Source organism: Schistocerca cancellata, unplaced genomic scaffold (assembly GCF_023864275.1).
Source record: "Schistocerca cancellata isolate TAMUIC-IGC-003103 unplaced genomic scaffold, iqSchCanc2.1 HiC_scaffold_422, whole genome shotgun sequence".
NCBI lineage: Eukaryota > Metazoa > Arthropoda > Insecta > Orthoptera > Acrididae > Schistocerca > Schistocerca cancellata.
Genome location: NW_026046439.1, coordinates 228,685 through 249,503, shown reverse-complemented (window position 1 = coordinate 249,503; position 20,819 = coordinate 228,685). Strand labels below are relative to the sequence as shown.

At 52.0% G+C, this 20,819-nt stretch overlaps 34 non-coding genes across 34 annotated transcripts; all 34 read left to right on the top strand.

Annotated features, from left to right (window-relative positions):
• Positions 1-5,842: 5,842 nt before the first annotated feature.
• Trnal-cag (transfer RNA leucine (anticodon CAG)) lies at positions 5,843-5,924 on the top strand. Its single transcript has one exon. It is a non-coding gene; the product is annotated as a tRNA-Leu (tRNA).
• A 268-nt stretch (positions 5,925-6,192) lies between these two features.
• On the top strand, positions 6,193-6,264 carry Trnae-cuc (transfer RNA glutamic acid (anticodon CUC)). Its single transcript has one exon. It is a non-coding gene; the product is annotated as a tRNA-Glu (tRNA).
• Positions 6,265-6,639: 375 nt separating this feature from the next.
• Trnah-gug (transfer RNA histidin (anticodon GUG)) lies at positions 6,640-6,711 on the top strand. The gene has a single exon. It is a non-coding gene; the product is annotated as a tRNA-His (tRNA).
• Positions 6,712-7,450: 739 nt separating this feature from the next.
• On the top strand, positions 7,451-7,538 carry Trnal-uag (transfer RNA leucine (anticodon UAG)). The gene has a single exon. It is a non-coding gene; the product is annotated as a tRNA-Leu (tRNA).
• Positions 7,539-7,618: 80 nt separating this feature from the next.
• Trnal-cag (transfer RNA leucine (anticodon CAG)) lies at positions 7,619-7,700 on the top strand. Its single transcript has one exon. It is a non-coding gene; the product is annotated as a tRNA-Leu (tRNA).
• Positions 7,701-7,968: 268 nt separating this feature from the next.
• Trnae-cuc (transfer RNA glutamic acid (anticodon CUC)) lies at positions 7,969-8,040 on the top strand. The gene has a single exon. It is a non-coding gene; the product is annotated as a tRNA-Glu (tRNA).
• A 375-nt stretch (positions 8,041-8,415) lies between these two features.
• Positions 8,416-8,487, top strand: Trnah-gug (transfer RNA histidin (anticodon GUG)). The gene has a single exon. It is a non-coding gene; the product is annotated as a tRNA-His (tRNA).
• A 740-nt stretch (positions 8,488-9,227) lies between these two features.
• Trnal-uag (transfer RNA leucine (anticodon UAG)) lies at positions 9,228-9,315 on the top strand. The gene has a single exon. It is a non-coding gene; the product is annotated as a tRNA-Leu (tRNA).
• Positions 9,316-9,395: 80 nt separating this feature from the next.
• Trnal-cag (transfer RNA leucine (anticodon CAG)) lies at positions 9,396-9,477 on the top strand. Its single transcript has one exon. It is a non-coding gene; the product is annotated as a tRNA-Leu (tRNA).
• Positions 9,478-9,744: 267 nt separating this feature from the next.
• On the top strand, positions 9,745-9,816 carry Trnae-cuc (transfer RNA glutamic acid (anticodon CUC)). Its single transcript has one exon. It is a non-coding gene; the product is annotated as a tRNA-Glu (tRNA).
• A 375-nt stretch (positions 9,817-10,191) lies between these two features.
• Trnah-gug (transfer RNA histidin (anticodon GUG)) lies at positions 10,192-10,263 on the top strand. The gene has a single exon. It is a non-coding gene; the product is annotated as a tRNA-His (tRNA).
• Positions 10,264-11,002: 739 nt separating this feature from the next.
• Positions 11,003-11,090, top strand: Trnal-uag (transfer RNA leucine (anticodon UAG)). The gene has a single exon. It is a non-coding gene; the product is annotated as a tRNA-Leu (tRNA).
• An 80-nt stretch (positions 11,091-11,170) lies between these two features.
• On the top strand, positions 11,171-11,252 carry Trnal-cag (transfer RNA leucine (anticodon CAG)). Its single transcript has one exon. It is a non-coding gene; the product is annotated as a tRNA-Leu (tRNA).
• Positions 11,253-11,520: 268 nt separating this feature from the next.
• Trnae-cuc (transfer RNA glutamic acid (anticodon CUC)) lies at positions 11,521-11,592 on the top strand. The gene has a single exon. It is a non-coding gene; the product is annotated as a tRNA-Glu (tRNA).
• A 375-nt stretch (positions 11,593-11,967) lies between these two features.
• Trnah-gug (transfer RNA histidin (anticodon GUG)) lies at positions 11,968-12,039 on the top strand. The gene has a single exon. It is a non-coding gene; the product is annotated as a tRNA-His (tRNA).
• A 739-nt stretch (positions 12,040-12,778) lies between these two features.
• On the top strand, positions 12,779-12,866 carry Trnal-uag (transfer RNA leucine (anticodon UAG)). Its single transcript has one exon. It is a non-coding gene; the product is annotated as a tRNA-Leu (tRNA).
• Positions 12,867-12,946: 80 nt separating this feature from the next.
• On the top strand, positions 12,947-13,028 carry Trnal-cag (transfer RNA leucine (anticodon CAG)). Its single transcript has one exon. It is a non-coding gene; the product is annotated as a tRNA-Leu (tRNA).
• A 268-nt stretch (positions 13,029-13,296) lies between these two features.
• Trnae-cuc (transfer RNA glutamic acid (anticodon CUC)) lies at positions 13,297-13,368 on the top strand. The gene has a single exon. It is a non-coding gene; the product is annotated as a tRNA-Glu (tRNA).
• Positions 13,369-13,743: 375 nt separating this feature from the next.
• Trnah-gug (transfer RNA histidin (anticodon GUG)) lies at positions 13,744-13,815 on the top strand. The gene has a single exon. It is a non-coding gene; the product is annotated as a tRNA-His (tRNA).
• A 740-nt stretch (positions 13,816-14,555) lies between these two features.
• On the top strand, positions 14,556-14,643 carry Trnal-uag (transfer RNA leucine (anticodon UAG)). Its single transcript has one exon. It is a non-coding gene; the product is annotated as a tRNA-Leu (tRNA).
• An 80-nt stretch (positions 14,644-14,723) lies between these two features.
• Trnal-cag (transfer RNA leucine (anticodon CAG)) lies at positions 14,724-14,805 on the top strand. The gene has a single exon. It is a non-coding gene; the product is annotated as a tRNA-Leu (tRNA).
• A 268-nt stretch (positions 14,806-15,073) lies between these two features.
• On the top strand, positions 15,074-15,145 carry Trnae-cuc (transfer RNA glutamic acid (anticodon CUC)). Its single transcript has one exon. It is a non-coding gene; the product is annotated as a tRNA-Glu (tRNA).
• Positions 15,146-15,520: 375 nt separating this feature from the next.
• Positions 15,521-15,592, top strand: Trnah-gug (transfer RNA histidin (anticodon GUG)). The gene has a single exon. It is a non-coding gene; the product is annotated as a tRNA-His (tRNA).
• Positions 15,593-16,338: 746 nt separating this feature from the next.
• Trnal-uag (transfer RNA leucine (anticodon UAG)) lies at positions 16,339-16,420 on the top strand. The gene has a single exon. It is a non-coding gene; the product is annotated as a tRNA-Leu (tRNA).
• Positions 16,421-16,500: 80 nt separating this feature from the next.
• On the top strand, positions 16,501-16,582 carry Trnal-cag (transfer RNA leucine (anticodon CAG)). The gene has a single exon. It is a non-coding gene; the product is annotated as a tRNA-Leu (tRNA).
• A 268-nt stretch (positions 16,583-16,850) lies between these two features.
• On the top strand, positions 16,851-16,922 carry Trnae-cuc (transfer RNA glutamic acid (anticodon CUC)). The gene has a single exon. It is a non-coding gene; the product is annotated as a tRNA-Glu (tRNA).
• Positions 16,923-17,297: 375 nt separating this feature from the next.
• On the top strand, positions 17,298-17,369 carry Trnah-gug (transfer RNA histidin (anticodon GUG)). Its single transcript has one exon. It is a non-coding gene; the product is annotated as a tRNA-His (tRNA).
• Positions 17,370-18,115: 746 nt separating this feature from the next.
• On the top strand, positions 18,116-18,197 carry Trnal-uag (transfer RNA leucine (anticodon UAG)). The gene has a single exon. It is a non-coding gene; the product is annotated as a tRNA-Leu (tRNA).
• Positions 18,198-18,277: 80 nt separating this feature from the next.
• Positions 18,278-18,359, top strand: Trnal-cag (transfer RNA leucine (anticodon CAG)). The gene has a single exon. It is a non-coding gene; the product is annotated as a tRNA-Leu (tRNA).
• Positions 18,360-18,627: 268 nt separating this feature from the next.
• On the top strand, positions 18,628-18,699 carry Trnae-cuc (transfer RNA glutamic acid (anticodon CUC)). Its single transcript has one exon. It is a non-coding gene; the product is annotated as a tRNA-Glu (tRNA).
• A 375-nt stretch (positions 18,700-19,074) lies between these two features.
• Trnah-gug (transfer RNA histidin (anticodon GUG)) lies at positions 19,075-19,146 on the top strand. The gene has a single exon. It is a non-coding gene; the product is annotated as a tRNA-His (tRNA).
• Positions 19,147-19,886: 740 nt separating this feature from the next.
• Positions 19,887-19,974, top strand: Trnal-uag (transfer RNA leucine (anticodon UAG)). The gene has a single exon. It is a non-coding gene; the product is annotated as a tRNA-Leu (tRNA).
• Positions 19,975-20,054: 80 nt separating this feature from the next.
• Trnal-cag (transfer RNA leucine (anticodon CAG)) lies at positions 20,055-20,136 on the top strand. The gene has a single exon. It is a non-coding gene; the product is annotated as a tRNA-Leu (tRNA).
• A 268-nt stretch (positions 20,137-20,404) lies between these two features.
• Trnae-cuc (transfer RNA glutamic acid (anticodon CUC)) lies at positions 20,405-20,476 on the top strand. The gene has a single exon. It is a non-coding gene; the product is annotated as a tRNA-Glu (tRNA).
• Positions 20,477-20,819: the final 343 nt, after the last annotated feature.

Below are 20,819 nucleotides of genomic sequence, written 5' to 3'. Positions count from 1 at the left end.
CGAAACGATTTCGAGTGCTTTGACGCCTTATGGCACTGTTTTGTCGGTGTCAAAGGAAAAATGGTCAGCTGCTTATCTTTTTCAAGTGGATAACGGTATCCGTAGTGTAAAAATGATAGTGAAGAAACATATTCCTTCTTTTGTTTATATTAAAGGACAACGCGCTTTCATAACGTACAGCGGTCAGCCCCAGACGTGTTCTTTTTGTAATAGTACTGGTCATTTCCGGCAGGACTGTCCTGTGCGTAGGCGGCCGGTACAGCTGCCACGTGGTAGTAGTCAAGACGAGATGACGTGGGCAGCAGTCGCCATAGGTCCCACCCCCCGCGACGCGCGACGCGCTGAGGAAACCGCCGTACCGGCGGACGCTACTGAAATGGACACCTCACCCTCTTTGCCAATACATAACGTTGTGTCGGAAGTGACTGTTAGTTCTCTTTCGGAAAATGTGACTGCGTCGCAGGACGTTTCCGTTAGCGAGCAACAGACAGTGTCGGTACTCGTTCCGGAACGCGTGCCATTCACAGAATCTAGCCTCGTCAATGAAGCTGCGTTACGTACGGCTTCATTGTCTGCTCTGGTTGTTGAGACGCCATCAGTATTAGCATCCGCTACCTCAGTAAGCTCTGTGGCAGTATCGGAATCGGTTGTGGGAGATGTGACGCTGTCAGGATCAGACCCCGCCCCTGTGTTCCCCACGCGTGCTGCGTCCGCGAGTGTGGATACTTCCGACCATGTTACTGGCCACCGCCACGAGAGTTTTTCGCTTCCAGAGGCTCCCAAATCGCGACGCGAGCGGAATACTGCCGGCACTAGCAACCCGCGACGTTTGCGCTGTGCCAGTACTTCTGGTCGATTGGAATCAGGTTTTTCTTCCGGACGGGTTCGCAGCCCGTCTCCGGTCCGTCAGGCCGTCGTGCCGTCCCAGTCCCAACCGACACAGCAAGGTTCGCAGCGGACCCCGCAGCGTGTTGAAGTTGCGCCCCGGCCGGCGTCGACGTCAGGCCGTGGCCAGCAACGACACATTTCTCGTAGTCAGCCGGTAAAGAAAACCACCCCTGCCGACAGTAAGCGTGACGTGGCTGTTCGCCGGCTTAAAGATATTTTGCGCACGCAGGGTTCCGAAACGGACGTTGACTTGGCCATGGACGCTGTGCCGTCTGCTCAAATGCCTGTCAAACGGAAATCTGGCGACCCACACCCTCGGCGCACTCATACGTCTGTGCGTGACCCTGGGTCGACACCTTCCTTAGATTCCCCCCCCACGGCGGTGTCCAGATCTACGGCAGACGCGCCTATGGAGTTTGCAGGCGTGCCCGAGCCCCCTCCTCCCCGTGACCGGCTGGATTGGTCGGCGGATGTGGAGGAAACGGATGACGGGACTTCAACCCGTGCATAACCTGTCTAATTCTGCGGCACACATTTTAACTGGTGATGCAGGTTTTCCTGTTATCTGTTAGTTTCTTTTGTGTTTTTTTATCTCCGAATGGCGTCTGATCCCCGTCAGTGGAATGTTGTTACTGTCAATGTAAACAAGATGCGTAGTCAGTACAAGGTGTCCGCCCTGCACGCCTTTTTACGTGCCAATAATTGTCACATAGCATTTCTACAAGAGGTTACGCGTGACGCCTTGTCGTTTTTTGCTACTTTTACCGATTTTATTGTTATTGATAACGTAGTGTCATTGGAAGGAACAGGCACGGTGATTTTAGTCCGTTCTGGTCATGACGTACAATGTATTGAATGTTTGCCGGATGGCCGTGCTATTGCGTGTACTGTTAATGGTTTTGTTTTTGTTAATGTTTATGCCCCTTCTGGTAGCACGCCTGCAAGGAACAGATTTTATTCTCAGGACTTCTGTTATTTTCTTCACCGCAATCGGGACAACTTAGTTGTTGGGGGAGATTTTAATGCTGTTATAGAAGACAGGGACCAGGAGCCTAGACCCAATAGGTGTCCGGGACTTTCTGCTCTAGTTGATGGACTCCGGCTCCGAGATACGTGGCGTGTGCTCCACCCTCACACAACGGAGTTTACCTATTTTTATCCCACGGGCCATAGTCGTCTTGACAGGATTTATGTGTCGTCCCCGCTTGTGACTAATGTTTTAGAGGCAGAAGTTCATCCAGTTCTTTTTTCTGATCACTGTGGTTATGTATGTCGACTCATTTTATCTCTTCCCCGTATTCCTCGTCGGAAGACGTTGTGGAAGTTTAACTGCAGCCTTTTAAGTGATGTACATTTTAATCGACAGTTTACGGTCATGTGGCAAAGCGTCTTGCAGGCCAAGCCTGCAGCACGCAGCACTCTTGAGTGGTGGGTGAAGGTTGCCAAGCCGGCTATAAGGGCATTTTTAATTAATTTTAGCCGTGAAGCTGCTCATTGGCGTCGTGAGACAGCGCGTTTTTATCAGAGTTGTCTGCGTGATCTCGCCCAGCGAGTTACAGCCCAGCCCGAACTTCTTCCTACTCTCAAGCAGTTTAAGGCCAAACTGTTCCACGAGCTGAGGCAGAAATGTGACGGCCCGGTTATTCGAAGTCAGCCGGTGGGTGTCGTGGACGGGGAGGCGTTATCTGTGTACCATCTAAATAGGGAGAGAAGGAGGCGCGCGAAGTTACGCATTGATACTTGGATCACACGTGACGGTACAAGAACCTCTGACGTGGGCCAAATTGAACGGGAAATTTCTGAGCACTTTGCGTCTCTTTTCAACGATGTCGCTGTGATTCCTGGCGCGATGCGGTGGCTATTGCAACAGACGCCAAATGTTTTGAGCCGCACCGATAGGGCTCATCTTAACGCAACCTTTACTCTTGAGGAACTAAGGGAGGCTGTTCACGGCAGTCCGCGGGGGAAGTCTCCCGGTGTAGATGGGATACCAGTAGAATTTTATCTCAAGTTTTTTAATGTTCTGAGCGATACTCTACTTGCAGTTGCCAATGACATTCAAAACGGCATTGCTATACCGGCAGAATTTGAAGAGGGCTGTATTGCCCTCGTTCCGAAAACCACAGCTGTGCCGAGCATTGACAATGTCCGACCTATAACTTTGTTAAACTCGGATTACAAAATTGTGGCACGGTGTGTCGCAATTAGGATGAAGCAAGTTCTGCCGAAAGTTCTCAGTGAAAATCAGACGTGCGCGGTAAGCGATCGAACCATCTTCGACGCTATTTTGGCATATAGAGACTGTATAGGATATGTCAAAAGCGCCAGGGTGCGGACTGCTGGAATTTTATTAGTAGATTTTAAAAATGCATTTGATCGAATAAGTCATTTTTATTTACAGAAAGTCATGACCAGAATGGGTTTCGGGCTGAAGTTTACACGGCTGATTCAAAATTTTTTGCGCAATGCCACGTCACGCGTTAGCATTAATGGCCACCTCAGTGATACGATACAAATAAGGCGTTCTGTGCGTCAAGGCTGCCCTCTCTCGATGGGCCTGTATGCCTTAGCGTTAGACCCTCTCCTTCGTTCCATTTGCCATGAATGTCGGGGCATCAGAGTGGGTGACGAGCACCTAATCTGCAAGGCCTATGCTGATGATTTGGGGGTGTTTATTGAACAGCCGGGTGACATCGATAGGCTGTACAGTGCTCTGAAACAGTTTGAGGCAGCGACTGGGGCGGTCGTAAGTACTAATAAGACGGCTCTACTCCCCCTCACGCCGCGCATGCGTGCTGTCCACCGTCACTGGTACTGTATTAAACAGCAGTACAAAGTTCTGGGCATTGTTCTGACGGACGACGTCCAACGGATGGCGGCGCTAAACTGGCGCACGACGCTTCATCAGATTCGTGCGCTGGCGAAAATCCACGCTGTCAGGAATCTGGCGCTTGGCGAAAAAGTATTCCTCATAAATACCTGTGTACTTGCCAAAGCGTGGTACTTGGCCCAGATTCTGCCATTGCCGAAAAAACTTGAACGTGCCATCAAACACGCAGTCTACTGGCTGTTGTGGAAAGGCAATATTTTTAAGGTGTCCATGGACACGTGCACTTTGAGCGTGACGGAGGGGGGGCTGGGTCTGGTTGATCTCCACGCAAAATGTGCGGCGTTGTTCTTTCGAAGGACTACTGCGGTGGTTGAAAAAGGGCCTCGTAGTGTGACGGCGGTTCTGTTTGCCAAATATCGACCACATTCGGTGGCTGCTCCAGTTTTTGTTTCTGATGTTCCTTATACGGTAAATTATGTGCGCCACTTCTACCTTTATGGTAGTTACGTTGTTAGCAGCTATGTCAGTGGACGCACGGTCAGTGATATCATACGAGCACTTCGCGGGAATCCACCGAAGAATAAATGGGAACAACGGTTGCCGCAGTACGACTGGGATACCGTGTGGAAAAATGTTGCATCTAAGGTCGTCCCGGCGGAAGTACGTGCGACGTGGTATAAATTAGTGAATCGTACAATTTCGACGAACTCAAAATTACAGTCCATCCATCTTATCCGGTCCAGTGCTTGTGAAATGTGCGCTGAAGAGGACACTCTTGAACATCGTTTTGTGTGTCGCAAATTCAGCGTTGTTTGGGACACTGCACGTGATATGATACGCTTGATTAACAGAGTGGCTACGCATCATGTGACCGCGATCGACGCCATAGTGCCGCAGTGTAGGGCTTACCCTGTAGCCAAACGCAATGCCACGATTTGGATCATTGGACACACTATTCATTCTATGTTTTCTCTCGGATTGACTGATAAACTGGACTTCCTTACTTACCTTTGGACTGAACATAATACCGAACGCGTCCGTGCAACTTATCAAGAGACTTTTTCCAATTTTTTGAATGCTGCTCTGTCTCATGTATTCAACAAGAGTTTAAATTATTCTTGATTCTGATTAATTCCTTATATATAGTTTCCCTGTACCGTCCATGAAGTGAACAGATTTAGACAGGAACGTAACGTAACGAAAATATTAAATTGTAGTCTCCGTCATGTTGTGTATGTGTTGCTCGACGAAATTTACTGTCGTGCGCACCTTGATGCTTTCGTAGTTCTCCGTCATCCTTTCTTTTTTGTTTAATCATCGAGTGGCCGATGTTCTATTGCTAATTTTTTTTTTCTTACAGCGGTGGACGCTTTTTGTTTTCCATTACTTTAATTAGTGGCAAGGACCTCTCTTGCAGCATTGTACTTTGTGTACTTTCATGCAGTTTCCTGTCGGTCTGTGCCTTGCCTAACCAATTGTTCCTTTTTTTATGTGCTTTCTTTGTGTTTTTTTTTTACTGCTGTGTCGAAATGACCGAGGTGGTCAATCGGCGTTTTTAGTTTCAAGTTGGTTGATGTGGTGTTTTCCAGACATGGTTTTCCAATGACGCACGGGTCGAATTACTTTCATTTGAAGTTAGGGTTCTTGTTTATTTACTAGTTTCTCTAGGAAAGTATTTTTTTTTCTCCTCGTATGTGTGCTGTTAGCTGCATACCAATACATTCCGTTGCATTCATTTGGAGGGATTTATTCCTTTTTCATTTCGTATGTATGTTCCCACGTATTGGACCATTGGACCATCCGGAGGTACTACTTGCTCTTACGCAGGAATATCTGGATCAACGGGGGAACACTCACGTTCAATGTCATCGGGGGAGCTACATCGACTACTTGTATAGCCACCGAAGCTCGCCAACGACGGCAATTATGGAGAGCGCAAGGCCGGGCTATAAGGGGAGTTGGGAGGCCCGCTAAAAAAAAAAAAAAAAAAAAAAAAAAAAAAAAAAAAAAAAAAAAAAAAAAAAAAAAAAAAAAAAAGTTGACAGTTTTTGCGTCTCATTTTTGTGCCGCTGCTGTGTGTTCTCGTGGGGTAGGATGCAGCTCTTGTGACGCGCGTGTTGTGTAGGTAGCGTGGCCGAGCGGTGTAAGGCGCTGGTTTCAGGCACCAGTCTCTTCGGAGGCGTGGGTTCCAATCCCACAGCTGCCAAACGTGTAATGGTTTCCTGTGTCGAAGACGGCTGCACTCATTGCCTGCAAAGAAAACAGCTTCTGCTTCGTGAATTGCCGTAGAACAGTGCGTGGTGCAACGACAGGATTTGTAGGCGCCTTTTGCTCTCATCATTGCTGGCGTTCGTGTCCACGAAATGCGTCCGGAGCACGCCGTTCTATAACGTGAGAGAGTGGATTTTTTTACAGTTGTCGTCAGTTAACCGTGCGTGATTGCTGCGTTCGCTGGAAGAGCACTGCCGTCGTTATCCGGTGTGGTCTAGTGGCTAGGATACCTGGCTCTCACCCAGGAGGCCCGGGTTCGATTCCCGGTACCGGAAATGCGCGTTTTTGTTGCTCCTCTTATGCGACTTGTGTCGACTTTGCTCGACTGACGCTACGCTGACGCGTTCAGAAAGCTACGTTAAGTATGATTCACGGCAACACCCGACGGCGAGAGAGATGCGGCGTGTGTCCACTTGTTGTCGAGCCACGTACCTGTAGCGAAGAGGCTTGGAGGACTGCAAGACATTGCCACGGAGGTGAATGCAGCTAACCACTGTAGTTAGTGTCCTGACAGCGCAGGCGCGTTCATTTGTTTGTATACATGTGATGGAGAACGTGTCTGACACTGCTGTGGCGTGACACTGTGGGCTGGGCTTTGCTGTGTACCACCACTTGCATTCCCGCCAGCTGCTTTGGCGGGCGCCTCCGTGGCCGTGATCGTCTAGTGGTTAGGACATTGCGTTGTGGCCGCAATAACCCAGGTTCGAATCCTGGTCACGGCACTTTTGAAAGTTTTGCCTTGCTGCCGTTGCTATAGAGATAGTGCACGAGTACTCGAAATTACAGTGCTCTCTTGATTTTTCACTCGTGTTCCGCAGGCCGCAGTTTGTACTACCACTTCATCACCAACATGTAATGTCGCCTCCCAGAGCGCGGACGTCCGCTGCTCTCTGCAGTCGAAAAGGGCAGTTGTTTGAAGTGCGATGGATGAGCAACCAGTGCCAGCAGAACAGGAAGCTGTGACGTGCACTGTTTCTACAAATGCTGGGAAAACTGGCGCCCAATGCAGCGCACGTAGCGTGGCCGAGCGCTCAAAAATAAAAAAAAAGTAGTGTAGCGGTTATCGCGTCTGCTTCACACGCAGAAGGACCCCCAGTTCGATCCCGGGCGGGAACTGTATTTTCCATCCTATGTCGCATACTACTCCAGTGAGCCACGTCATGTGTGGATCTGCTGCATGGAAAAAAAACAACGAAAAAAAGCGCTCTAAGGCACTGGTTTAAGGCACCAGTCTCTTCGTAGGCGTGGGTTCGAATCCAGGAGCTGCTGTCTCCTTAACTACGACAGCTACAGACAAGTGGCGTCGCTCCCATACGGCGGGCACGGCATTTTCTTGTTGTGGATGGCCTAAAGAGACGCTTCCAGTGGGAGAGCAGTGGACATACACGGCACAGCGATTGCCAAGACACTTACATTTCGGAGTGATCTTTGTACTACAAAGGAAACGTTTTGCCGGTTGTGGTCAACGGTAACGTGGCCGAGCGGTCTAAGGCGCTGGTTTTAGGCACCAGTCTCTTCGGAGGCGTGGGTTCGAATCCCACCGTTGACAGTTTTTGCGTCTCATTTTTGTGCCGCTGCTGTGTGTTCTCGTGGGGTAGGATGCAGCTCTTGTGACGCGCGTGTTGTGTAGGTAGCGTGGCCGAGCGGTGTAAGGCGCTGGTTTCAGGCACCAGTCTCTTCGGAGGCGTGGGTTCCAATCCCACAGCTGCCAAACGTGTAATGGTTTCCTGTGTCGAAGACGGCTGCACTCATTGCCTGCAAAGAAAACAGCTTCTGCTTCGTGAATTGCCGTAGAACAGTGCGTGGTGCAACGACAGGATTTGTAGGCGCCTTTTGCTCTCATCATTGCTGGCGTTCGTGTCCACGAAATGCGTCCGGAGCACGCCGTTCTATAACGTGAGAGAGTGGATTTTTTTACAGTTGTCGTCAGTTAACCGTGCGTGATTGCTGCGTTCGCTGGAAGAGCACTGCCGTCGTTATCCGGTGTGGTCTAGTGGCTAGGATGCCTGGCTCTCACCCAGGAGGCCCGGGTTCGATTCCCGGTACCGGAAATGCGCGTTTTTGTTGCTCCTCTTATGCGACTTGTCTCGACTTTGCTCGACTGACGCTACGCTGACGCGTGCAGAAAGCTACGTTAAGTATGATTCACGGCAACACCCGACGGCGAGAGAGATGCGGCGTGTGTCCACTTGTTGTCGAGCCACGTACCTGTAGCGAAGAGGCTTGGAGGACTGCAAGACATTGCCACGGAGGTGAATGCAGCTAACCACTGTAGTTAGTGTCCTGACAGCGCAGGCGCGTTCATTTGTTTGTATACATGTGATGGAGAACGTGTCTGACACTGCTGTGGCGTGACACTGTGGGCTGGGCTTTGCTGTGTACCACCACTTGCATTCCCGCCAGCTGCTTTGGCGGGCGCCTCCGTGGCCGTGATCGTCTAGTGGTTAGGACATTGCGTTGTGGCCGCAATAACCCAGGTTCGAATCCTGGTCACGGCACTTTTGAAAGTTTTGCCTTGCTGCCGTTGCTATAGAGATAGTGCACGAGTACTCGAAATTACAGTGCTCTCTTGATTTTTCACTCGTGTTCCGCAGGCCGCAGTTTGTACTACCACTTCATCACCAACATGTAATGTCGCCTCCCAGAGCGCGGACGTCCGCTGCTCTCTGCAGTCGAAAAGGGCAGTTGTTTGAAGTGCGATGGATGAGCAACCAGTGCCAGCAGAACAGGAAGCTGTGACGTGCACTGTTTCTACAAATGCTGGGAAAACTGGCGCCCAATGCAGCGCACGTAGCGTGGCCGAGCGCTCAAAAATAAAAAAAAAAGTAGTGTAGCGGTTATCGCGTCTGCTTCACACGCAGAAGGACCCCCAGTTCGATCCCGGGCGGGAACTGTATTTTCCATCCTATGTCGCATACTACTCCAGTGAGCCACGTCATGTGTGGATCTGCTGCATGGAAAAAAAACAACGAAAAAAAGCGCTCTAAGGCACTGGTTTAAGGCACCAGTCTCTTCGTAGGCGTGGGTTCGAATCCAGGAGCTGCTGTCTCCTTAACTACGACAGCTACAGACAAGTGGCGTCGCTGCCATACGGCGGGCACGGCATTTTCTTGTTGTGGATGGCCTAAAGAGACGCTTCCAGTGGGAGAGCAGTGGACATACACGGCACAGCGATTGCCAAGACACTTACATTTCGGAGTGATCTTTGTACTACAAAGGAAACGTTTTGCCGGTTGTGGTCAACGGTAACGTGGCCGAGCGGTCTAAGGCGCTGGTTTTAGGCACCAGTCTCTTCGGAGGCGTGGGTTCGAATCCCACCGTTGACAGTTTTTGCGTCTCATTTTTGTGCCGCTGCTGTGTGTTCTCGTGGGGTAGGATGCAGCTCTTGTGACGCGCGTGTTGTGTAGGTAGCGTGGCCGAGCGGTGTAAGGCGCTGGTTTCAGGCACCAGTCTCTTCGGAGGCGTGGGTTCCAATCCCACAGCTGCCAAACGTGTAATGGTTTCCTGTGTCGAAGACGGCTGCACTCATTGCCTGCAAAGAAAACAGCTTCTGCTTCGTGAATTGCCGTAGAACAGTGCGTGGTGCAACGACAGGATTTGTAGGCGCCTTTTGCTCTCATCATTGCTGGCGTTCGTGTCCACGAAATGCGTCCGGAGCACGCCGTTCTATAACGTGAGAGAGTGGATTTTTTACAGTTGTCGTCAGTTAACCGTGCGTGATTGCTGCGTTCGCTGGAAGAGCACTGCCGTCGTTATCCGGTGTGGTCTAGTGGCTAGGATACCTGGCTCTCACCCAGGAGGCCCGGGTTCGATTCCCGGTACCGGAAATGCGCGTTTTTGTTGCTCCTCTTATGCGACTTGTGTCGACTTTGCTCGACTGACGCTACGCTGACGCGTTCAGAAAGCTACGTTAAGTATGATTCACGGCAACACCCGACGGCGAGAGAGATGCGGCGTGTGTCCACTTGTTGTCGAGCCACGTACCTGTAGCGAAGAGGCTTGGAGGACTGCAAGACATTGCCACGGAGGTGAATGCAGCTAACCACTGTAGTTAGTGTCCTGACAGCGCAGGCGCGTTCATTTGTTTGTATACATGTGATGGAGAACGTGTCTGACACTGCTGTGGCGTGACACTGTGGGCTGGGCTTTGCTGTGTACCACCACTTGCATTCCCGCCAGCTGCTTTGGCGGGCGCCTCCGTGGCCGTGATCGTCTAGTGGTTAGGACATTGCGTTGTGGCCGCAATAACCCAGGTTCGAATCCTGGTCACGGCACTTTTGAAAGTTTTGCCTTGCTGCCGTTGCTATAGAGATAGTGCACGAGTACTCGAAATTACAGTGCTCTCTTGATTTTTCACTCGTGTTCCGCAGGCCGCAGTTTGTACTACCACTTCATCACCAACATGTAATGTCGCCTCCCAGAGCGCGGACGTCCGCTGCTCTCTGCAGTCGAAAAGGGCAGTTGTTTGAAGTGCGATGGATGAGCAACCAGTGCCAGCAGAACAGGAAGCTGTGACGTGCACTGTTTCTACAAATGCTGGGAAAACTGGCGCCCAATGCAGCGCACGTAGCGTGGCCGAGCGCTCAAAAATAAAAAAAAAGTAGTGTAGCGGTTATCGCGTCTGCTTCACACGCAGAAGGACCCCCAGTTCGATCCCGGGCGGGAACTGTATTTTCCATCCTATGTCGCATACTACTCCAGTGAGCCACGTCATGTGTGGATCTGCTGCATGGAAAAAAAACAACGAAAAAAAGCGCTCTAAGGCACTGGTTTAAGGCACCAGTCTCTTCGTAGGCGTGGGTTCGAATCCAGGAGCTGCTGTCTCCTTAACTACGACAGCTACAGACAAGTGGCGTCGCTGCCATACGGCGGGCACGGCATTTTCTTGTTGTGGATGGCCTAAAGAGACGCTTCCAGTGGGAGAGCAGTGGACATACACGGCACAGCGATTGCCAAGACACTTACATTTCGGAGTGATCTTTGTACTACAAAGGAAACGTTTTGCCGGTTGTGGTCAACGGTAACGTGGCCGAGCGGTCTAAGGCGCTGGTTTTAGGCACCAGTCTCTTCGGAGGCGTGGGTTCGAATCCCACCGTTGACAGTTTTTGCGTCTCATTTTTGTGCCGCTGCTGTGTGTTCTCGTGGGGTAGGATGCAGCTCTTGTGACGCGCGTGTTGTGTAGGTAGCGTGGCCGAGCGGTGTAAGGCGCTGGTTTCAGGCACCAGTCTCTTCGGAGGCGTGGGTTCCAATCCCACAGCTGCCAAACGTGTAATGGTTTCCTGTGTCGAAGACGGCTGCACTCATTGCCTGCAAAGAAAACAGCTTCTGCTTCGTGAATTGCCGTAGAACAGTGCGTGGTGCAACGACAGGATTTGTAGGCGCCTTTTGCTCTCATCATTGCTGGCGTTCGTGTCCACGAAATGCGTCCGGAGCACGCCGTTCTATAACGTGAGAGAGTGGATTTTTTTACAGTTGTCGTCAGTTAACCGTGCGTGATTGCTGCGTTCGCTGGAAGAGCACTGCCGTCGTTATCCGGTGTGGTCTAGTGGCTAGGATACCTGGCTCTCACCCAGGAGGCCCGGGTTCGATTCCCGGTACCGGAAATGCGCGTTTTTGTTGCTCCTCTTATGCGACTTGTGTCGACTTTGCTCGACTGACGCTACGCTGACGCGTTCAGAAAGCTACGTTAAGTATGATTCACGGCAACACCCGACGGCGAGAGAGATGCGGCGTGTGTCCACTTGTTGTCGAGCCACGTACCTGTAGCGAAGAGGCTTGGAGGACTGCAAGACATTGCCACGGAGGTGAATGCAGCTAACCACTGTAGTTAGTGTCCTGACAGCGCAGGCGCGTTCATTTGTTTGTATACATGTGATGGAGAACGTGTCTGACACTGCTGTGGCGTGACACTGTGGGCTGGGCTTTGCTGTGTACCACCACTTGCATTCCCGCCAGCTGCTTTGGCGGGCGCCTCCGTGGCCGTGATCGTCTAGTGGTTAGGACATTGCGTTGTGGCCGCAATAACCCAGGTTCGAATCCTGGTCACGGCACTTTTGAAAGTTTTGCCTTGCTGCCGTTGCTATAGAGATAGTGCACGAGTACTCGAAATTACAGTGCTCTCTTGATTTTTCACTCGTGTTCCGCAGGCCGCAGTTTGTACTACCACTTCATCACCAACATGTAATGTCGCCTCCCAGAGCGCGGACGTCCGCTGCTCTCTGCAGTCGAAAAGGGCAGTTGTTTGAAGTGCGATGGATGAGCAACCAGTGCCAGCAGAACAGGAAGCTGTGACGTGCACTGTTTCTACAAATGCTGGGAAAACTGGCGCCCAATGCAGCGCACGTAGCGTGGCCGAGCGCTCAAAAATAAAAAAAAAGTAGTGTAGCGGTTATCGCGTCTGCTTCACACGCAGAAGGACCCCCAGTTCGATCCCGGGCGGGAACTGTATTTTCCATCCTATGTCGCATACTACTCCAGTGAGCCACGTCATGTGTGGATCTGCTGCATGGAAAAAAAACAACGAAAAAAAGCGCTCTAAGGCACTGGTTTAAGGCACCAGTCTCTTCGTAGGCGTGGGTTCGAATCCAGGAGCTGCTGTCTCCTTAACTACGACAGCTACAGACAAGTGGCGTCGCTGCCATACGGCGGGCACGGCATTTTCTTGTTGTGGATGGCCTAAAGAGACGCTTCCAGTGGGAGAGCAGTGGACATACACGGCACAGCGATTGCCAAGACACTTACATTTCGGAGTGATCTTTGTACTACAAAGGAAACGTTTTGCCGGTTGTGGTCAACGGTAACGTGGCCGAGCGGTCTAAGGCGCTGGTTTTAGGCACCAGTCTCTTCGGAGGCGTGGGTTCGAATCCCACCGTTGACAGTTTTTGCGTCTCATTTTTGTGCCGCTGCTGTGTGTTCTCGTGGGGTAGGATGCAGCTCTTGTGACGCGCGTGTTGTGTAGGTAGCGTGGCCGAGCGGTGTAAGGCGCTGGTTTCAGGCACCAGTCTCTTCGGAGGCGTGGGTTCCAATCCCACAGCTGCCAAACGTGTAATGGTTTCCTGTGTCGAAGACGGCTGCACTCATTGCCTGCAAAGAAAACAGCTTCTGCTTCGTGAATTGCCGTAGAACAGTGCGTGGTGCAACGACAGGATTTGTAGGCGCCTTTTGCTCTCATCATTGCTGGCGTTCGTGTCCACGAAATGCGTCCGGAGCACGCCGTTCTATAACGTGAGAGAGTGGATTTTTTTACAGTTGTCGTCAGTTAACCGTGCGTGATTGCTGCGTTCGCTGGAAGAGCACTGCCGTCGTTATCCGGTGTGGTCTAGTGGCTAGGATACCTGGCTCTCACCCAGGAGGCCCGGGTTCGATTCCCGGTACCGGAAATGCGCGTTTTTGTTGCTCCTCTTATGCGACTTGTCTCGACTTTGCTCGACTGACGCTACGCTGACGCGTGCAGAAAGCTACGTTAAGTATGATTCACTGCAACACCCGACGGCGAGAGAGATGCGGCGTGTGTCCACTTGTTGTCGAGCCACGTACCTGTAGCGAAGAGGCTTGGAGGACTGCAAGACATTGCCACGGAGGTGAATGCAGCTAACCACTGTAGTTAGTGTCCTGACAGCGCAGGCGCGTTCATTTGTTTGTATACATGTGATGGAGAACGTGTCTGACACTGCTGTGGCGTGACACTGTGGGCTGGGCTTTGCTGTGTACCACCACTTGCATTCCCGCCAGCTGCTTTGGCGGGCGCCTCCGTGGCCGTGATCGTCTAGTGGTTAGGACATTGCGTTGTGGCCGCAATAACCCAGGTTCGAATCCTGGTCACGGCACTTTTGAAAGTTTTGCCTTGCTGCCGTTGCTATAGAGATAGTGCACGAGTACTCGAAATTACAGTGCTCTCTTGATTTTTCACTCGTGTTCCGCAGGCCGCAGTTTGTACTACCACTTCATCACCAACATGTAATGTCGCCTCCCAGAGCGCGGACGTCCGCTGCTCTCTGCAGTCGAAAAGGGCAGTTGTTTGAAGTGCGATGGATGAGCAACCAGTGCCAGCAGAACAGGAAGCTGTGACGTGCACTGTTTCTACAAATGCTGGGAAAACTGGCGCCCAATGCAGCGCACGTAGCGTGGCCGAGCGCTCAAAAATAAAAAAAAAAGTAGTGTAGCGGTTATCGCGTCTGCTTCACACGCAGAAGGACCCCCAGTTCGATCCCGGGCGGGAACTGTATTTTCCATCCTATGTCGCATACTACTCCAGTGAGCCACGTCATGTGTGGATCTGCTGCATGGAAAAAAAACAACGAAAAAAAGCGCTCTAAGGCACTGGTTTAAGGCACCAGTCTCTTCGTAGGCGTGGGTTCGAATCCAGGAGCTGCTGTCTCCTTAACTACGACAGCTACAGACAAGTGGCGTCGCTGCCATACGGCGGGCACGGCATTTTCTTGTTGTGGATGGCCTAAAGAGACGCTTCCAGTGGGAGAGCAGTGGACATACACGGCACAGCGATTGCCAAGACACTTACATTTCGGAGTGATCTTTGTACTACAAAGGAAACGTTTTGCCGGTTGTGGTCAACGGTAACGTGGCCGAGCGGTCTAAGGCGCTGGTTTTAGGCACCAGTCTCTTCGGAGGCGTGGGTTCGAATCCCACCGTTGACAGTTTTTGCGTCTCATTTTTGTGCCGCTGCTGTGTGTTCTCGTGGGGTAGGATGCAGCTCTTGTGACGCGCGTGTTGTGTAGGTAGCGTGGCCGAGCGGTGTAAGGCGCTGGTTTCAGGCACCAGTCTCTTCGGAGGCGTGGGTTCCAATCCCACAGCTGCCAAACGTGTAATGGTTTCCTGTGTCGAAGACGGCTGCACTCATTGCCTGCAAAGAAAACAGCTTCTGCTTCGTGAATTGCCGTAGAACAGTGCGTGGTGCAACGACAGGATTTGTAGGCGCCTTTTGCTCTCATCATTGCTGGCGTTCGTGTCCACGAAATGCGTCCGGAGCACGCCGTTCTATAACGTGAGAGAGTGGATTTTTTTACAGTTGTCGTCAGTTAACCGTGCGTGATTGCTGCGTTCGCTGGAAGAGCACTGCCGTCGTTATCCGGTGTGGTCTAGTGGCTAGGATACCTGGCTCTCACCCAGGAGGCCCGGGTTCGATTCCCGGTACCGGAAATGCGCGTTTTTGTTGCTCCTCTTATGCGACTTGTCTCGACTTTGCTCGACTGACGCTACGCTGACGCGTGCAGAAAGCTACGTTAAGTATGATTCACGGCAACACCCGACGGCGAGAGAGATGCGGCGTGTGTCCACTTGTTGTCGAGCCACGTACCTGTAGCGAAGAGGCTTGGAGGACTGCAAGACATTGCCACGGAGGTGAATGCAGCTAACCACTGTAGTTAGTGTCCTGACAGCGCAGGCGCGTTCATTTGTTTGTATACATGTGATGGAGAACGTGTCTGACACTGCTGTGGCGTGACACTGTGGGCTGGGCTTTGCTGTGTACCACCACTTGCATTCCCGCCAGCTGCTTTGGCGGGCGCCTCCGTGGCCGTGATCGTCTAGTGGTTAGGACATTGCGTTGTGGCCGCAATAACCCAGGTTCGAATCCTGGTCACGGCACTTTTGAAAGTTTTGCCTTGCTGCCGTTGCTATAGAGATAGTGCACGAGTACTCGAAATTACAGTGCTCTCTTGATTTTTCACTCGTGTTCCGCAGGCCGCAGTTTGTACTACCACTTCATCACCAACATGTAATGTCGCCTCCCAGAGCGCGGACGTCCGCTGCTCTCTGCAGTCGAAAAGGGCAGTTGTTTGAAGTGCGATGGATGAGCAACCAGTGCCAGCAGAACAGGAAGCTGTGACGTGCACTGTTTCTACAAATGCTGGGAAAACTGGCGCCCAATGCAGCGCACGTAGCGTGGCCGAGCGCTCAAAAATAAAAAAAAAGTAGTGTAGCGGTTATCGCGTCTGCTTCACACGCAGAAGGACCCCCAGTTCGATCCCGGGCGGGAACTGTATTTTCCATCCTATGTCGCATACTACTCCAGTGAGCCACGTCATGTGTGGATCTGCTGCATGGAAAAAAAACAACGAAAAAAAGCGCTCTAAGGCACTGGTTTAAGGCACCAGTCTCTTCGTAGGCGTGGGTTCGAATCCAGGAGCTGCTGTCTCCTTAACTACGACAGCTACAGACAAGTGGCGTCGCTCCCATACGGCGGGCACGGCATTTTCTTGTTGTGGATGGCCTAAAGAGACGCTTCCAGTGGGAGAGCAGTGGACATACACGGCACAGCGATTGCCAAGACACTTACATTTCGGAGTGATCTTTGTACTACAAAGGAAACGTTTTGCGGGTCGTGGTCCAACGGTAACGTGGCCGAGCGGTCTAAGGCGCTGGTTTTAGGCACCAGTCTCTTCGGAGGCGTGGGTTCGAATCCCACCGTTGCCAGTTTTTGCGTCTCATTTTTGTGCCGCTGCTGTGTGTTCTCGTGGGGTAGGATGCAGCTCTTGTGACGCGCGTGTTGTGTAGGTAGCGTGGCCGAGCGGTGTAAGGCGCTGGTTTCAGGCACCAGTCTCTTCGGAGGCGTGGGTTCCAATCCCACAGCTGCCAAACGTGTAATGGTTTCCTGTGTCGAAGACGGCTGCACTCATTGCCTGCAAAGAAAACAGCTTCTGCTTCGTGAATTGCCGTAGAACAGTGCGTGGTGCAACGACAGGATTTGTAGGCGCCTTTTGCTCTCATCATTGCTGGCGTTCGTGTCCACGAAATGCGTCCGGAGCACGCCGTTCTATAACGTGAGAGAGTGGATTTTTTTACAGTTGTCGTCAGTTAACCGTGCGTGATTGCTGCGTTCGCTGGAAGAGCACTGCCGTCGTTATCCGGTGTGGTCTAGTGGCTAGGATACCTGGCTCTCACCCAGGAGGCCCGGGTTCGATTCCCGGTACCGGAAATGCGCGTTTTTGTTGCTCCTCTTATGCGACTTGTGTCGACTTTGCTCGACTGACGCTACGCTGACGCGTGCAGAAAGCTACGTTAAGTATGATTCACGGCAACACCCGACGGCGAGAGAGATGCGGCGTGTGTCCACTTGTTGTCGAGCCACGTACCTGTAGCGAAGAGGCTTGGAGGACTGCAAGACATTGCCACGGAGGTGAATGCAGCTAACCACTGTAGTTAGTGTCCTGACAGCGCAGGCGCGTTCATTTGTTTGTATACATGTGATGGAGAACGTGTCTGACACTGCTGTGGCGTGACACTGTGGGCTGGGCTTTGCTGTGTACCACCACTTGCATTCCCGCCAGCTGCTTTGGCGGGCGCCTCCGTGGCCGTGATCGTCTAGTGGTTAGGACATTGCGTTGTGGCCGCAATAACCCAGGTTCGAATCCTGGTCACGGCACTTTTGAAAGTTTTGCCTTGCTGCCGTTGCTATAGAGATAGTGCACGAGTACTCGAAATTACAGTGCTCTCTTGATTTTTCACTCGTGTTCCGCAGGCCGCAGTTTGTACTACCACTTCATCACCAACATGTAATGTCGCCTCCCAGAGCGCGGACGTCCGCTGCTCTCTGCAGTCGAAAAGGGCAGTTGTTTGAAGTGCGATGGATGAGCAACCAGTGCCAGCAGAACAGGAAGCTGTGACGTGCACTGTTTCTACAAATGCTGGGAAAACTGGCGCCCAATGCAGCGCACGTAGCGTGGCCGAGCGCTCAAAAATAAAAAAAAAGTAGTGTAGCGGTTATCGCGTCTGCTTCACACGCAGAAGGACCCCCAGTTCGATCCCGGGCGGGAACTGTATTTTCCATCCTATGTCGCATACTACTCCAGTGAGCCACGTCATGTGTGGATCTGCTGCATGGAAAAAAAACAACGAAAAAAAGCGCTCTAAGGCACTGGTTTAAGGCACCAGTCTCTTCGTAGGCGTGGGTTCGAATCCAGGAGCTGCTGTCTCCTTAACTACGACAGCTACAGACAAGTGGCGTCGCTGCCATACGGCGGGCACGGCATTTTCTTGTTGTGGATGGCCTAAAGAGACGCTTCCAGTGGGAGAGCAGTGGACATACACGGCACAGCGATTGCCAAGACACTTACATTTCGGAGTGATCTTTGTACTACAAAGGAAACGTTTTGCGGGTCGTGGTCCAACGGTAACGTGGCCGAGCGGTCTAAGGCGCTGGTTTTAGGCACCAGTCTCTTCGGAGGCGTGGGTTCGAATCCCACCGTTGGCAGTTTTTGCGTCTCATTTTTGTGCCGCTGCTGTGTGTTCTCGTGGGGTAGGATGCAGCTCTTGTGACGCGCGTGTTGTGTAGGTAGCGTGGCCGAGCGGTGTAAGGCGCTGGTTTCAGGCACCAGTCTCTTCGGAGGCGTGGGTTCCAATCCCACAGCTGCCAAACGTGTAATGGTTTCCTGTGTCGAAGACGGCTGCACTCATTGCCTGCAAAGAAAACAGCTTCTGCTTCGTGAATTGCCGTAGAACAGTGCGTGGTGCAACGACAGGATTTGTAGGCGCCTTTTGCTCTCATCATTGCTGGCGTTCGTGTCCACGAAATGCGTCCGGAGCACGCCGTTCTATAACGTGAGAGAGTGGATTTTTTTACAGTTGTCGTCAGTTAACCGTGCGTGATTGCTGCGTTCGCTGGAAGAGCACTGCCGTCGTTATCCGGTGTGGTCTAGTGGCTAGGATACCTGGCTCTCACCCAGGAGGCCCGGGTTCGATTCCCGGTACCGGAAATGCGCGTTTTTGTTGCTCCTCTTATGCGACTTGTCTCGACTTTGCTCGACTGACGCTACGCTGACGCGTGCAGAAAGCTACGTTAAGTATGATTCACGGCAACACCCGACGGCGAGAGAGATGCGGCGTGTGTCCACTTGTTGTCGAGCCACGTACCTGTAGCGAAGAGGCTTGGAGGACTGCAAGACATTGCCACGGAGGTGAATGCAGCTAACCACTGTAGTTAGTGTCCTGACAGCGCAGGCGCGTTCATTTGTTTGTATACATGTGATGGAGAACGTGTCTGACACTGCTGTGGCGTGACACTGTGGGCTGGGCTTTGCTGTGTACCACCACTTGCATTCCCGCCAGCTGCTTTGGCGGGCGCCTCCGTGGCCGTGATCGTCTAGTGGTTAGGACATTGCGTTGTGGCCGCAATAACCCAGGTTCGAATCCTGGTCACGGCACTTTTGAAAGTTTTGCCTTGCTGCCGTTGCTATAGAGATAGTGCACGAGTACTCGAAATTACAGTGCTCTCTTGATTTTTCACTCGTGTTCCGCAGGCCGCAGTTTGTACTACCACTTCATCACCAACATGTAATGTCGCCTCCCAGAGCGCGGACGTCCGCTGCTCTCTGCAGTCGAAAAGGGCAGTTGTTTGAAGTGTGATGGATGAGCAACCAGTGCCAGCAGAACAGGAAGCTGTGACGTGCACTGTTTCTACAAATGCTGGGAAAACTGGCGCCCAATGCAGCGCACGTAGCGTGGCCGAGCGCTCAAAAATAAAAAAAAAAGTAGTGTAGCGGTTATCGCGTCTGCTTCACACGCAGAAGGACCCCCAGTTCGATCCCGGGCGGGAACTGTATTTTCCATCCTATGTCGCATACTACTCCAGTGAGCCACGTCATGTGTGGATCTGCTGCATGGAAAAAAAACAACGAAAAAAAGCGCTCTAAGGCACTGGTTTAAGGCACCAGTCTCTTCGTAGGCGTGGGTTCGAATCCAGGAGCTGCTGTCTCCTTAACTACGACAGCTACAGACAAGTGGCGTCGCTGCCATACGGCGGGCACGGCATTTTCTTGTTGTGGATGGCCTAAAGAGACGCTTCCAGTGGGAGAGCAGTGGACATACACGGCACAGCGATTGCCAAGACACTTACATTTCGGAGTGATCTTTGTACTACAAAGGAAACGTTTTGCCGGTTGTGGTCAACGGTAACGTGGCCGAGCGGTCTAAGGCGCTGGTTTTAGGCACCAGTCTCTTCGGAGGCGTGGGTTCGAATCCCACCGTTGACAGTTTTTGCGTCTCATTTTTGTGCCGCTGCTGTGTGTTCTCGTGGGGTAGGGTGCAGCTCTTGTGACGCGCGTGTTGTGTAGGTAGCGTGGCCGAGCGGTGTAAGGCGCTGGTTTCAGGCACCAGTCTCTTCGGAGGCGTGGGTTCCAATCCCACAGCTGCCAAACGTGTAATGGTTTCCTGTGTCGAAGACGGCTGCACTCATTGCCTGCAAAGAAAACAGCTTCTGCTTCGTGAATTGCCGTAGAACAGTGCGTGGTGCAACGACAGGATTTGTAGGCGCCTTTTGCTCTCATCATTGCTGGCGTTCGTGTCCACGAAATGCGTCCGGAGCACGCCGTTCTATAACGTGAGAGAGTGGATTTTTTTACAGTTGTCGTCAGTTAACCGTGCGTGATTGCTGCGTTCGCTGGAAGAGCACTGCCGTCGTTATCCGGTGTGGTCTAGTGGCTAGGATACCTGGCTCTCACCCAGGAGGCCCGGGTTCGATTCCCGGTACCGGAAATGCGCGTTTTTGTTGCTCCTCTTATGCGACTTGTCTCGACTTTGCTCGACTGACGCTACGCTGACGCGTTCAGAAAGCTACGTTAAGTATGATTCACGGCAACACCCGACGGCGAGAGAGATGCGGCGTGTGTCCACTTGTTGTCGAGCCACGTACCTGTAGCGAAGAGGCTTGGAGGACTGCAAGACATTGCCACGGAGGTGAATGCAGCTAACCACTGTAGTTAGTGTCCTGACAGCGCAGGCGCGTTCATTTGTTTGTATACATGTGATGGAGAACGTGTCTGACACTGCTGTGGCGTGACACTGTGGGCTGGGCTTTGCTGTGTACCACCACTTGCAT